Consider the following 14,975-nt stretch of genomic DNA (forward strand, 5'->3'; position numbering starts at 1 on the left):
TGCAATGCTTTATTCCTCAATGCACAAGAAGGAGTCTTAAACAAACTACAAATAATACAGAATTCAGCTGCCAGGCTTCTGGGAAACATTCCCAAACATCACCCTGCCTCTAATACCATCAGAGAGCTGCATTGGCTATCCATCAAAAATAGAATAAAGTTTAAGACTCTATGCATCGTGTATAAGGCTTTGCATAATCTAGGACCGGCTCATCTCATCCGCAATTTGATTCCCTACCGCCCGTCCAGAACACTACGCTCCTCTTGCTCAGTCAATCTTGTGGTTCCCCGTACTAAAACGGTTTCATGGGGTGACAGAAGATTCCTGGTGCCGGCTCCAAAGCTGTGGAATACTCTACCCCACGTGATCCAAGCCAGTCCATCTTTATGGTCTTTTCGTAAGCAACTTAAGACCTGGCTTTTTAATCAATAGATACCGCTCCTTCCTCCCAGGGTAAATAATTCAGATACTTAGCGCCGAGACGCCTACGGGCCTTTGTTTGCGCTTTAGAAATATCAAAAATAAATAAGCCGTGGCTGGCTTTACTTTAGGGTGGCACACCGTCTGACTGAGCTGTGGCTAGCTTTACTTTAGGGTGGCACACCTTCTGACTGAGCTGTGGCTGGCTTAACTTTAGGGTGCACAGCTTCTGACTAAGCTGTGTCTGGCTTTACTTTAGGGTGGACCACCTTTGACTGAGCCGTGTCTGGCTTTACTTTACAAGCACAGGGCACAGTAGATGATTCCTGCATGGAGAATGACTGAAGGAAGGAGCCTCCCACAGGATCTATGATGATGATCTGCAGCCCAGCTGAACAGGACTGAAGCAGAACCAGCGCCTCCATCAGTAGAAGGTTGAGGACATGTCAGGAATGGGTCGGATAATGAACTTACACTGCTCCTTGGACTACTCTCTACCCATCGGTTTGGTGGTGAAGAGCTGAACAGGAAGTGTGGCCTGATGATACTGTAGAATGACTCTTTGACTTTGTGTGATGCAAAGGCTCCATTTATGAGCCTAAAAGATCTTCCTGATTTTTCCTTTCATTTAAAACTCCTTGGGTGTGTCCAGGGCTGGCTCTAGGGTGGTACGACTGGTGCCACCGCACCTGTTGCTGACTTCCAGAGGGGGGCAGTGTGTGCAAGTTTATTGTTTTTTATAACACCTGCTGCCAAGTTTCTTTCCTCCAGCAATTTCCAGGTAACAAAATAAATGTCAAGATAACTCCTGTGATTAATGTTCTTTCTGGAGAGAGATAGAATTTTGTCTAGCTGAGGTTTTGACTCACTATAAGTAGCTCAGGGGGTTAATGTGTCTGCTGCAAAGAACTTTCGTATTACACAGTGCATATAATTTAAAGAGGGCATTGGGCTACTGCCTTTAAAAGAGACATCCTATTGTTACTTGCACTTTATAAGTTAAAATCCTATTATAGAACAGTGAGCTATTAACTTTCATCTAAGAACTGCATGTATGCTGCGATTCTTATTAAAGAGAAACCCCAACTATGGTGTTCTTTTTTAAATTCTGAGTTAGTGTTATTCAAATCAATCACTCTTAAAGTATACTGCTTACCAGCTTGGATGACATGTCGCTCTTACACCTTGTCAGCCTCTGTCTTATGTAACTTTTCCTATACACTGATTTACAAAGGTATGATTAATTGTCCCTGTGTAATGTTTGCGTGATGCAAAGTTCTCTAACACCCTACTCTGGTATGAGTGGCACTATATACAGTCCCGGACTGGCCATAGCGGGCACCGGGCAATTCCCCGGTGCGCCGCAAGGGTGGGGGCCGGTTTTGAGCCCGGCACCTCCAACCCCCTGAGTGGGGAGGGGGGCTGGTGGGGTGGGAGTGGGGGGGCCGAGCACTTTGTCAGAGCCGGTTTTGGTTCCCAGTCCGGCCCTGACTATATAACTAATTAAATGCATCTGAGAGAGGGTGGCTATGGAGACCTGGGCACTGTTAAAGGGTGTTAGCGAGTGTCCATGGTGCAGGTGTTATGTTATGTTATGTTATGTTATGTTTATTTTTGTATAGCGCACGGCTACTCAAAAAGAGTGTCCCGGCGCTTTCGAGGAGGAGACCTACCACACAATAACACAACACATTAAAAGACCTACCACACAATAACACAACACATTAAAAGACAGGGGGATCGAGCAGTGAAAGAAAACAGAAGGAACAGCGGGAAACCTACTGGGTAAATAGCCAAGTTTTGAGGCCTTTCCTAAATGCAAGTAGGCTGGTGGCTCCACGAAGTGTGAGCGGCAAAGAATTCCACAGCTGTGGCACCAGCAGCCCAAAGGAGCGGCCTCCAATGCGAGCTCTCTTCACTCGCGGTACAACCGCCAGAAACAGAGATTCTGACCTCAGAGAGCGAGCCGGATGATAAAAGGCAAGTCTCTTCTGGAGGTACTTAGCGCCCACCGCATGGAGAGGTTTATAGGCCAAAGTTAATGCCTTAAAAGCAATCCGTTTGCGGATGGGAAGCCAGTGTAACGTCTGCAGCAAGCCCGCAGCACTGGCTCGTCTGTTCAGACCAAAAATGGCCCTCGCGGCAGCATTCTGCACGACTTGGAGCCGCTGTAGCAGGTACTCTGGCAGGCCCAGGTACAGAATGTTGGAATAATCTAACCTAGAGCCTATCAGAGCCTGCACAGTCAGCTTCCTATGGTCCTCAGACAAAAGAGGTAAAAACCTCCGCAGCATCTTAAGGAGGCCGAAGCAGGTGCCCGTCACACCGAGGATCTGGGAGTTCAGTGTGAGACCCTTGTCCATCTTGACCCCCAAGTTCTTAGCAATGTGGGATGAACAAGAAGGAGGAAACATGTCAATGTGCCACCAAGCTTGCCAGTCTGGCTCCGTCGCACACCCGAAGAAGAGTACCTCGGACTTATCGGAATTGCACTTGAGGCTGTTCAGTTGGAACCATTTAAAAACAGCCCCAAGGCAATCCCGGATACTCTCCCCATCAAAGTCTCCTCCTCTCTTACAAGAGAAAAGGAGCTGGGTGTCGTCGGCGTAGGATACGATCTGGGCCCCGAACGACTCCGCCAGCGCCGCCAAAGGGGTCATGAAGATGTTAAAAAGGGTCGGGCTCAATATAGAGCCCTGTGGGACCCCGACTCCCAGAGGCGGCATCACGGCGGAATCTGGGGAGGCCCAGACCATTTGCCGGCGGCCGGCTAGAAAGGAGGAAAACCAGCTGAGCACCGTCCCCCGTAGGCCAATCTCATAGAGTCTTGCGAGAAGGCCGTCATGGGGGACGGTGTCAAAAGCCGCCGACAGGTCCAACATCACCAGCATGGCTTTGCCCCCAGTGTCCAGAACCCCTTTAATGGTTTCTGAAACCTCTAGGAGCGTGGTCTCTGTGCTGAGGTTTGGGCGGAAGCCGGATTGGGTGGCATGCAGAATCTCGTGTGTTTCCAAAAAATTAGAGAGCACCATCTGAACATGCTTCTCTAAAATTTTTGTGAGAGCCGGCAACAGAGAGATAGGCCTATAGTTGACTGGGGCTCTAGGGTCGAGACCGGGCTTCTTAAGCAAAGGGATGACCATTGCCTGCTTCCAGGCCTGCGGAACCACTCCCTGGCTCAGCGAGAGGTTCAGGAGAGGGTTTGCCAGTGGGTTTATCACTTCCGCGATTTTTGCCAGGAATTTAGCCGGGCAAGGGTCTAGAGGCGACCCAGATTTAAGATTGCCCATCAACGCTAAGGAAGCGGGGGCTGAGATAGGTGGAAACACAGCCAACGTCGGGCCAGGCGGGGTCAGAGGGTACAAGTCATCCTCTGGGTTGGACAACCCCTCGGGCGCCACCGGTGGAAAAGAGTCTTGTATGAGTTTGATCTTGTTGGTGAAGAAGTTAGCAAGATCAGACGCCCAAGAATCAGAGGGCATCTCTTCCGATGTATTGGACCGCGGCGCCATGAATTCCCTCACTATAGTGAAAATCTCCTTACAGGAGTTGGAGGCGGCTTCTATCCTCCCTGCAAGGTAGGCTTTTTTTCCAAGGCGAATGTCCCGGTGATAGGCCTTAACCGCCATCTTGTAGGTAAGCCTAGTCACAGTGTCGTATTGTGAACGCCAGGCTCTTTTGGCCACTTTGCACTGCTGCCGCTTAGCCGACAGTGCTGCGGTGAACCAGGGAGCCGAAACCCGTTTCGGAGTTAAGCGGGGGGCCAACACCGGGGCAAGATCGTTCAGCCTCTCTAGAAGCCATGCTTGCAAGGACTCCAGATCCTTCTCCAGGTCGCCTGAAAGGAGACAAGGGTGATCCAGAGCAGCCTGGGCCAGCATCGCAGGGGTCACGCGGTGGTATGCCCTAGGGACTCGACCCCGCTGCTGGGATACAGACGTAGATGGTTTAGCTGTACCTCTAACCAGGAATTTGGCAAGCCGATGGTCTGACCATAGCACCGGAATAATTTCCTTCACCTCGAGAGGAGATGTAGAGAAGACCTGGTCGAGAGTATGTCCCTTGTCGTGCGTGGGTCCCTGAAGGTGGGGGATCAGGCCCAGCGGGGCCGTAGCCTCCAATAATTTGATAGCGTCCGGGTCCGACGGATCATCCATACGGAACTTGAAATCCCCGGCTACTATACAGTGTTCTGCTTTCAGGCCCAGTCCCGTCAAAACAGAATCAAAGTCCTCAAAGAAGGTTCCAGGTGGGCCAGGCGGTCTGTATACTAATAATCCTTTAACGGATTGGTGAGGAGCCAGGGTGATGGTGGTACGGGGTGTGCCAACAAACATCATCGTACCGGCCACCACCATCGCTAAAGCTGGACCTGGGTGTGTCCTGCTTCCAGTGGCTGGTCACAGCGCACTCACTTCCTCCTTTCTCGTCTTTTTTGAAGTGCTGCGATGTGACAAGAGCACTATATTGGAAACCTCAAAGAGATAAACGAAATAAATGTGAATAAACTAAGCATCCTATTTTAAAAACAACATTTTAATTAGATCCTCAAAGCAAGAGTCATGTAAAAAACCATAATTTCCACTTATTAAGAGGTAAGGAAATGTCTTCCTTGATAAATACAAAATGCACTCCGCAATGTAAGGGGTGCATGAAAGTGGCAGGCTCGTCTTAGCCTTGCCTGTCCTTGTCTTGTGGCAGGTAACACCAATACGGAGTCAGAAAAAAACACTCTAGTAATCTCTTGTTAGGGGGAGAGAGAGAGAAAGATAGAGAGATCACAAAGAAACTGACCATGAAAGTACGTATGGCATTCTAGACGTGGCAGGTTGGATGGAATGTCATCCTATCATCTGGATTGCCCATTCAATTTCATTTATTGGGATGTTTTATAAATAGCGACATTCCAGACAATTTTCTATTACTTGATTTGTACATATTTTTACACTTCTATAGAACGTTGTGATTGTGCGTAGTGGACACAATAAGCAACATATGGGTGTATAGATGGTTTCTAGTCCGGGTCTTGCATCTCCCTCCTCGCACAATTCCCTAATTGTCAAACGACCTCTGAGGTCAGTTTTCTAATTTCCGAGTGCCTCGTAAAGTTTATCTCTTAATTGCCAAATGACTGTTAAAGTTAATTACTTAGTGCCCGGGGATGTGTAAATTGGATAAGAAAACGATTTAAATTATCATTCTTATCTGAGTTAAACAATCTTGAATTTTAGATTTATCAAATTCTCTCTGATACGTTAATCGACCTCTAAGGGCAACTATCAAATTTAGAGAAAGCTTTTTAACAATTATTACATTCAACTCACAAATGCTGATTGCAATTCCAAAGATAAAATCTGTATTTATTATTTTTTTTGATTGGGCAGATGGGTTTTTTAGCCGACAAGTCGCATTTTGATAGTTTGTTTCTATTATATATTGTTTCAATAAGCATGCATCCTTTTCTAGGAACGAATCACATGGAATGTTTCTTTTCAGTAAAATCCAAAATTTCCATGTATTGAAATAAATAATACGAATGCAGCCCTTTGTTTAATTTAGACGTATTTTTACTCAAGATTTACAATGCAAATCTTGACTCTGCTTGTGCATAAATGACAGTGTAAAACCATTTTTTCGTCAGACGTAGTTGCAATTTATTATGACATTATATTAGAGGGGACTTATGCGTGGCAAAAACTCACCACCTGTGAAATGTGCTGCTTTTGAAATGTAGTTGTGATCCATCTGGACAGCACCTTTCTAGTACTTGGAACAATTTTGCATAACCAATGTATGCGCCAACAGACAATGCAGTGTCAATCACTCAGTGGATGTCAGTCAAGTGGCTGCATGGCTGAGTTATGGCTTCACAAACCTAGAGCATCATCTATTTTGTTTACATCGTTTGTGAAAGAGCAGATTTGCTAAAAGTTTGCGCTCAGACCCATACATTGTTATGCGTCAGAAAGCAGCAGTAATGCAGCAACGGATCAATGTTTGCTCACAAAAGCTATTTTACTCTGAATGGTGACCGTTACTCTGTACCCAAACCCCTTTGAGCCATCCCCCTGTTAATGTATGTAAATGGAGGCGTGTCTCAGGTGTGCTAGTGAAAAACCTTAGCTTTTGGTGCAAAGCCAAACCTACCAGACTAGGGTGATCTAGCTTTGCCCCAGATTCTAACACCAAGTAAGGCAGGCCCTTGTAAGGGGTTAAATGTTATATTGCCTGATATACTTGCATGAAACGTGTGCTTTACCCCAAAGCACACATCTTATATAACTGACCCCTTTGCTGTTGGCTACATATAGCAACTTAAACAGGAGGGTGTATCTATAGCACAATGCCTATGCAAGACAGCGGAGACTCACCTTTGCGCCATAGAGAGAGGTCTGGCGTCACAGAGGGCAGTCATGATTACTATTTGTGCACCCGATGAGATCATCGGGTGGGGACGCTTTGTTAATTTAGAACTTCTCTGTTCCTGTTATCATTTGTGCAATGCAGTACATCCATTTTTTCACGCTGCACTATGTTTTGTGAACAGTAGTAAAGTGGGGAAGCTGTTTTAATTCTAGCACAACATCAAGTGTTCAGAGGTAAAAAATAAGTGAAAATGAAGAAGGTTTCAAGCTGTAGTTGCTAGAATGGAAAATTACTTTCCTCCTTCATGCTGTTCACAAAATATGTGAACTTTCAAGATGCCAATGTCCTGAAATCTCACATGATTTTGTGAATGGTAATAGGGAAGTTCAATCCTTATGAATATTGGAGCATCCCAATACACAGATCTATGAACCTTACATAGGGCCATGAACTGTACCCAAGAAGATATTGGGAGCGAATGAAGCTACTGTAACAGAGAAGAGGCATGGTCAACCCGCTGTGCTCCAGTGACCATGCATGCAGCCGCATTCCAGATCACTTTTTCAAAAAAATTCTGTTTATTGATAAAAGGGCAGATTGAAGACTCATTACAAAGTGAAAAATTACTTCTGTTTGTTTGGTACAAAGTTCTATGGCACAAACACGTCAATAATACATTTAATACATCAAATACGAGATTGAACGATATAAATCCCCTGATTACCCACCACCACCCTCATTCAGAACCCTCAACAGATGTTGTCATAGGCGGAGTACAGATATATCCCCTATATTTGTTCCATGCTCCCCATATTCTCTCCCATTTGTGGGGACAGCCCCGGTGGACATATGCCGCTTTTTCTGCCACCATGGCCTCGTCCATATCTGTGCACCATTCATGGAGCTTAAGCGAATACTGCGAGCCCCACAATCTATCTATATTGCGTTTGGCTAACATTATTCCGAGGGTCGCCCAATCTTGTGCTGCATGGGTAAGATCCGTGGGCTTGAAAATAAACGGAGATGCACTCCTTTCTTACTTGTTTCCTGTATTTTTATTTAACTTTTTTGTGCCTAAATGACTATAATCAGCGTGCTGCAGGGGTAGCGCGGTTGTCTTTCCTGTGCCTCTACTATGAACCTCCCTATCTCGAGACCCAAGGTCCCGACCCCCACGCACTGTAGCTTTGGGTTATACCTTTCTGGAATAACACACATTTTTCAACATAATCTCTGTGATGTACAGAAAGGTATAACCCAAAGCTACAGTGCGTAGGGGTCGGGACCTTGGGTCTCGAGATAGGTAAGATCCGTGGGCTCCCATATGTTCAATAAATAATTTTTGGGCTACGGCATAAGTGAGACTGCACCCACTTGGGATATAGGTCGCATCACCGCTGTCCAATATGGGATTATTTGTGGGCAATGCCACAAGGTGTGATAGAATGTACCCTCCTCCCCACAGTCTCTCAAACAAAACGGAGTCGTGGCACTCACTATCCTGTGTAAGGTCACCCTGGTGTAGTATGTGCGATGTAGTATCTTGAGTTGTATCAATCTCAATTGTGAGGGTAGTGCTACTTCGCGCAGGGATGATAGTGCCTCCTGCCAATCTGAGTCATCAAATTCCCCCAGTTCAGCTCACCACTTTATACGTAAAGGGTGCATTGGATCCGGTAAATTGTTAACGAGTTTACGGTAGGTAAGAGAGGTAGCCTTTTTATCCATGTAGTCAGTCAGTCACCTATCTTCCGTGAGGGAGGCCTCCAGCAGTGCGGTGCCAGGTGGTATAACAATCGTAAGTGCGTGCCTGATTTGTATGTATCGGAATATTTCAGAGGGTGCCAAGTCATATTACTCCTGCAGATGCGCAAATGTAGCCACCTCACCCTTAATTCATAAGTCACCTACCGTGGAGATGCCTATAGCATCCCATCCGTGGAAACCTTTACTATTTCTAAATCGCCCCAGCCGTTGTGTGTCCCAAAGCAGGGTGAGTTGGGTAAGGACCCCTTTCCAGCCTAATTTCATAAGTGCTGTGTGCCAAATCTGAACTGTGTGTGCTGTCGATCCGATTAGGGGGGTAGATCGCTTTTTGGTATATAGCGCCCTCATGACTCCTCCCTCGCCTAACCCACATCTGTCCGCCTTGAACGCTGGATCTGTCTGCGGGGCATGTATCCACTGATTAAGCACTTTCAACTGTGAGGCCCAGTAATGCAATTGTATGTTGGGAAGAGGTATGCCTCCATCATACCAACCTCGGACCAATTTGTCCATGGTAGTGCGTGCCGGTTTGTTCCGCCGCAGCAAACTAGAAACCTCTGCCGTTATTGCTTTAAAGTATTTTGGTGGCACTAGAAATGGAGTATTCTCCAGAGCATAAAGAAACCGGGGGAGTGCCATCATTTTAAAAAGTGCAGATTTCCCAAGTAATGTCAATGGTAGGAGTGCCAGTGTACCGTGTCCCTTTTGAGACGTTCCAGGGAAGGCATAAGATTTTTTTAAAATAAATTCATCGGGCCTTGGTGTGATGTAGATACCTAAGTACTTAAAACTGCTTTCTCAATTAATGGTGTAGCCTGAGACTTGGCTATAGAGGTTACAGATATTGAGGAGCACTAGGATGGATCGCCTGGGAGATGTCATATATAATTAACACGTCGTCGGCATATAAGGAGATGCGATCCTCCCAGTCCACCGTCCATTTGATCCCTCGGATAGTCAGTTCCCATCTAACCCAAGCAGCCAAAGGCTCCAAAACGAGGGCGAATAGTAATGGTGAGTGGGGGCATCCCTGACGTGTTCCTCCCCTAGCGGAAAATCTTCTGATATGTGACCGTTTGCTGTTACATGAGCCAGAGACTTTGAATAGAGCAAGCGCACCCACGCACAAAATTTGAGGCCAAAGCCAAAGTGCTTCAGGACGACGAAGAGGAAGGGCCACTCCCCCAGATCACTTTTAAGCACCTTGGTAACTCTTGGGGAATGCTGAGAGTTCCTGTAGTCAAGCAAGGATCTCGCAAGGCTAGTCTGCTGGCATCCTGCCTGATGGAGGAAAGATGGGGATTTCTGCAGATCTTTCAGGTGGAAGAAGGAAGAAGTAAAGATATGGGCACTTGGTGAGAGAGCTGGGTCAGTCGTGAAAAAAGAGCTTTGTCAGCTGTCAATTGAATGGAAAGGTCACCCAGTACTGTAGCCTAGTGGGTCGAGTTCCAGGACATAGTACTTTCATCTAGAAGGAACACTTCTGTTTTATTGGTGCTACATTCAAGCGAGTGACAGTTCATCCAGTCTGCAATACTTAACATACTCTGATGGAAATTGAAGTCCGCAGTCTCCAAGTCTCTAGGCAGATTGAGAGGAACCTAGGTATCATCACCATTTAGGCAAAAAGAAGAAATATTTTGACTTGAAGAGGTTGGCTTGTGGCTCAACTTACACAATGAGAAGGATGGGTAAAGAGGAGCAGCAGCAGTGGGCTTCACAACAATTGGGCTTGGTGGTAGCAGAAAGATGCCTACTCGCACTCTAAGCCCTCCCAAAGGCATAGAACCATTTGAGTGCATACAAGTTTGCTCCTGATAATCCAGCAGAATGACATGGTCAGTGGTGTTGTACACTTCAGAGAGGTCTGACAGGAGCAGAGTAATAACATTACCAACATCATAATTCATTATGAGGTCATCTAAGATTTGCACAGAAAACTATATAGATGAGGTTGGAATCCAACTGGGGATGCACAAAGACTCCCAATGGTCTCCCGATGAGGAAGTATAGGTGAGGTAATGATGGCCTCAAGGAGATTTGTATCTGCAGGAAAACATGAGATGACCTGGCAGTTATCCAGAACTGTATGGTCAAAGGATGGGTTTCTGAATTGCAGGAACATTGTTCGATTATAGTTGCAAGGGGATACGAAAGGGACCACCATTTACTTAATTATTTCCAAACTCTGCTATTGTGGCAAGTAATGCCACATTGAAACAAGCAGCTCGCTAAATTTATTTATGACTCACCTTGGGATGACTAGTAGTGAGTACCATAAACTGGAGATCTACGAGGTCATACCTACCAGAGCAAGAGATAAGGCCATCTGAATATATGTAGGATCAAGAGTGTGCCTAGCAATGTGATTAAAGCTTGTAAAAAAAATTACATATGCCCCAAAAATTATGGGAAAGTTTCCATTCTAAATGGCCCACAACTGTCTAATCAGCGAGGAAATCTCTTCTAATATGCTTGTATCTCTATATCGTTCAGTGTGCAGGACCTAACCACTGTCAACTTAACCTGAGGGGTACGAACTTCAGAGGAGTTTTTCAGGGGCAAATTAGTCTCCGTCGCTGATATACTTAAAATCAACTCATTTATAACTCAGGCTGACGGACCTTCAGTTTGGATGAGAAAGCGTACTCTGTCACTGTTGCCACCCAGTACCCTCTCCACCAAACTCTAAATCAGCCCCTAATGTAAGCACAGGTAACATGCACATTGCTTAAACATTGACAGGAACTTTTGGAATTCATTTGTGTTAGAAATGGGGGTCTCCAGTTGGCAATGGTTTGCACCTTTGTTCAAGAAGGGACTGTTGCTTCTAGTCAGGGTAAGGGAGTTACTCCCTTAGACAACCCCTGCTCAACCCCTTAGTAGCTTGGCACGAGCAGACAGACTTATCTCAGAGGCAGTGTGTAGAGCATTTGTGCCCACATAAAGTAATACAGTGAAAACACTACAGATGGACACTACACCAGTTTAGATAAATAGGAAATCTTTTCAAACCAAACAAGATCAAAATGACAAAAATTCAACATACAGTTATCAAGATATGACTTTTAAAAGTTAAAACAGTTCTGTCTATAGCAAAGTATAGATGTGACATTTTTACACAAAGTACCTTGGATGCGTCAAAATCATAAGTAAAAACAGCCACAGGGAAGGTGATGTGTCGGTTCTTTACGCACAGGGAACGTGACGCGTTGGTTCTTTGCTCCTGGGGACGGGATGCATCTCTTCCTTACTGAAGAGGAGGTGAGGCAACAGTGTCTTACTGTGCGGGGAGGTGATGCGTCGGTTTCTTACTGCGGCCCGGCGTTGCTGTAGACTTGGTGCCCCGGTGCGATGCATGGGGATTTGGGACATGTCGGCTCTCAATGTGGCAGCGGCAACAACCTTGAGTCGATCATTCCAGCCGCGGTCCCCAATGGGTCAGTTCTTGCAGTCGCACAGTAGTGCCCTGCGTTGGAGTTGGTGCGTGATCTCGAACTTCGGAGAACGGTGCTCGAGACTCGGCGTGCGGCGATTTCTCCAGCCATGGGCAGTCCGCTGTTGGTTTCTTCAGCAGCAAGGTGAAAATGCATGGAAGTTCTTCCAGCACTGCGATGTTGCGTCAGAAACCGGTTAGGATGTGTCACGCTTCTTTATATGCTTATCTTTTCCCAGCAGCAGAAACAACCTCCAGAGGCCCAACATAGGAACAGGCACCTCTTGGCAGGTCAGAACTCCCAGTTAGGCAGTTCAGGGGAGCTGGTGGAAAAGTCTTTGTGTCTTCTCCACCAGAAAAGGCAGGATACACAGCAAAGTCCTTGTCCTCTCCTTGGCAGAAATACCCACTGCAGGCCAACCCCAGACAGCACACATCAAAGGGGCAGTACTTCTCCTTCAGCTTCCCCAGCTCTTCTCCTTGGCAGAGGGTCCTCTTGAGTCAAGAGGTACTCTAAAGTTTTGAGGTCTGGGCCCCAATATGTATACTCAATTTCTTGTTGTTCTCTTGTGGCAGAGAGACTCTGTGCTCAGTCAAAACCAGTTCTGTCCTCCCTGGTCTAGCTTTCCGGCAGGAGGTGGAGACAGCATTGTGTAAGGCAGACCAGGCCCATTCAGGTGCAAGGAAATCTCCTACCACTGTTATACATGCAGACTACCGTGAATGCACATCCCAAGCCCCTGTCACTCAGAAGAAATCAGCAGAGGCACACAAGATGGCTAAGCAAGAACATTTTCCACATTCTAAAAGGTGGTATTTTCAAACACAAAATATAACAATCATCTTTACTTAAAGATACATTTTTATATTGTGAGTTCAGGCATACTAAACTCCATCTTTCCATCTTGTCTCAATGGGTAGTTATACTCCCATTCTATCCAATGGGACAGATAGCCTTTCATTAGTGAAAAATGAAATACACTGTATTTCCCTACCAGGACATGCTACACGGTACAAAGTCAAAATATCGAGTAGGAAATTTCGACCTACCATAATATCGAGTCTGAAATATCGAATGAGCATAATATCGAAGGCAAGAATATCGTAGGACAGAATATCGACCCAAGGTAAGTAATATCGAAATTCTCAATATCGATGTAAGTAATATCGAAGTTAGTAATATCGATAGCATATATATCGATGTTACTAATTTCGATGACACTAATATCGATATTTGTAGTATTTTATAGTTTTTTATTATGTATGTGTTATATGTCTAACTTAAGTATTTAAAATAATTACTATTATATGTGTATTAATTTGATATAAAAATAAATTAATTTATAAGAAAATTGTATGTTTTAGTACCGGAGCGGGTTGTGGGTTTATAGGGGAATAGGGTGGGAAGTAATTTAATTATGTTAAATTGATTATTAATTAGTAGGATTTATTAATAAATTATAATTAATTGGTAATTGTTTGAAAATAATAGGAAAATAATGTTAAATAAATTATTAATTGATATATATGTTCTGTAGCGGGTTGTGGAATTATAGGGGAATAGGGTGGGAAGTAATTTAATTATGGTAAGTTGATGAATAATTAGTAGGATTAATTAATTAATTATAATTAATTGCTAATTATTATTAATTAATTGAAGAAAAAAAATTAATTGATTAATTGATATATATTTTCTGTAGTGGGATGTGGGTTTATAGGGGAATTGGGTGGGGAGTAATTTAATTATGGTTAATTATTTAATAATTAGTAGGAATTAAAAAATAAATTTAATTAATTGGTAATTCATTTTAATTAATAGTTAATTAATTTTAAATATGTGCTAATTAATTTTCATCTATACTACTATTATAAAGGAAGAACTTTGAACCTTTGAGGCGGGTAAACTCGGGAACCACAGCGCCAATCCACACACCCGATACATCGTTGTAATCATCAGGGTGTGCAGATGGACATAGGCTATATAAACTTAATAAATATACGTTATTTAAAAAATTTACAGGAAAAAAAGTAGTCCCTTGGAAGAAGCGCCGTCCGCGACGTGCGTGCTGACGTGAGGAGCGGCGTCCAGGAGCGCGAGGAGGACCGGCGGACATGGCGCGTGGAGGAGCGGCGTACAGGCGGTGAGGAGCAGCGGACAGGCGGTGAGGAGCGGCGGACAGGCGGGGAGGAGGGGTGAGCGGCAGATGAGGTAGGTTTTAGTTAGGAGCGGTGAGCGTCGGAAAAATGAAGCAAAAATGACAATCGTGAGCAAGAGGAAGCAAAAGGAGCATTACAAAAGTGAGCCAAACGGTGCATTACAGGAGGAAAAAGTTACGTGTGCAGGTTACAAAAGCGTACATCGTGAGCAAGAGGAAGCAAACGGAGCATTACAAAAGTGATCCAAACGGTGCATTACAGAAGGAAAAAGTTACGTGAGCAGGTTACAAAAGCGTAGAAAGTAAACATAGAGGTATAGGAGGAAAAAGTGACGTGTGCAGGTAGCAAGAGTAAGCAAACAGAGCATTACAAAAGTGAGCCAAACGGTGCATTACAGGAGGAAAAAGTTACGTGTGCAGGTTACAAAAGCGTAGAAAGTAAACATAGAGTTATAGGAGGAAAAAGTGACGTGTGCAGGTTACAAAAGCGTACAAAGTAAACATAGAGGTATAATACTGCAATATATGGAGGAAGGCTCCGGGGGACCCACGGACAACGTCGGAGCGGGCGGGGGCCCTGAAGCCTAATTGCTCCCGGACAATGTCGGGACGGGCTGCTAGTTAATTCATAAATGGATAAATGTGTTATGTTGTGGGTAGTGGTTTTATAGGGAAATATGTTGGGAAGTAAAGTTAATTTAATTAATTAATAATGTATAAAAACTAATTGTATTGTTAATAATATAATTGGGAATTAATTAATAATTGGTAATTTAATATTATTAAATGGTATTATATCAAATTTATTTTAGGTAAAATATATTTTGCTA

This window comes from Lissotriton vulgaris, chromosome 2_1, assembly GCF_964263255.1.
Source record: "Lissotriton vulgaris chromosome 2_1, aLisVul1.2, whole genome shotgun sequence".
NCBI classification, from domain to species: Eukaryota; Metazoa; Chordata; class Amphibia; order Caudata; family Salamandridae; genus Lissotriton; species Lissotriton vulgaris.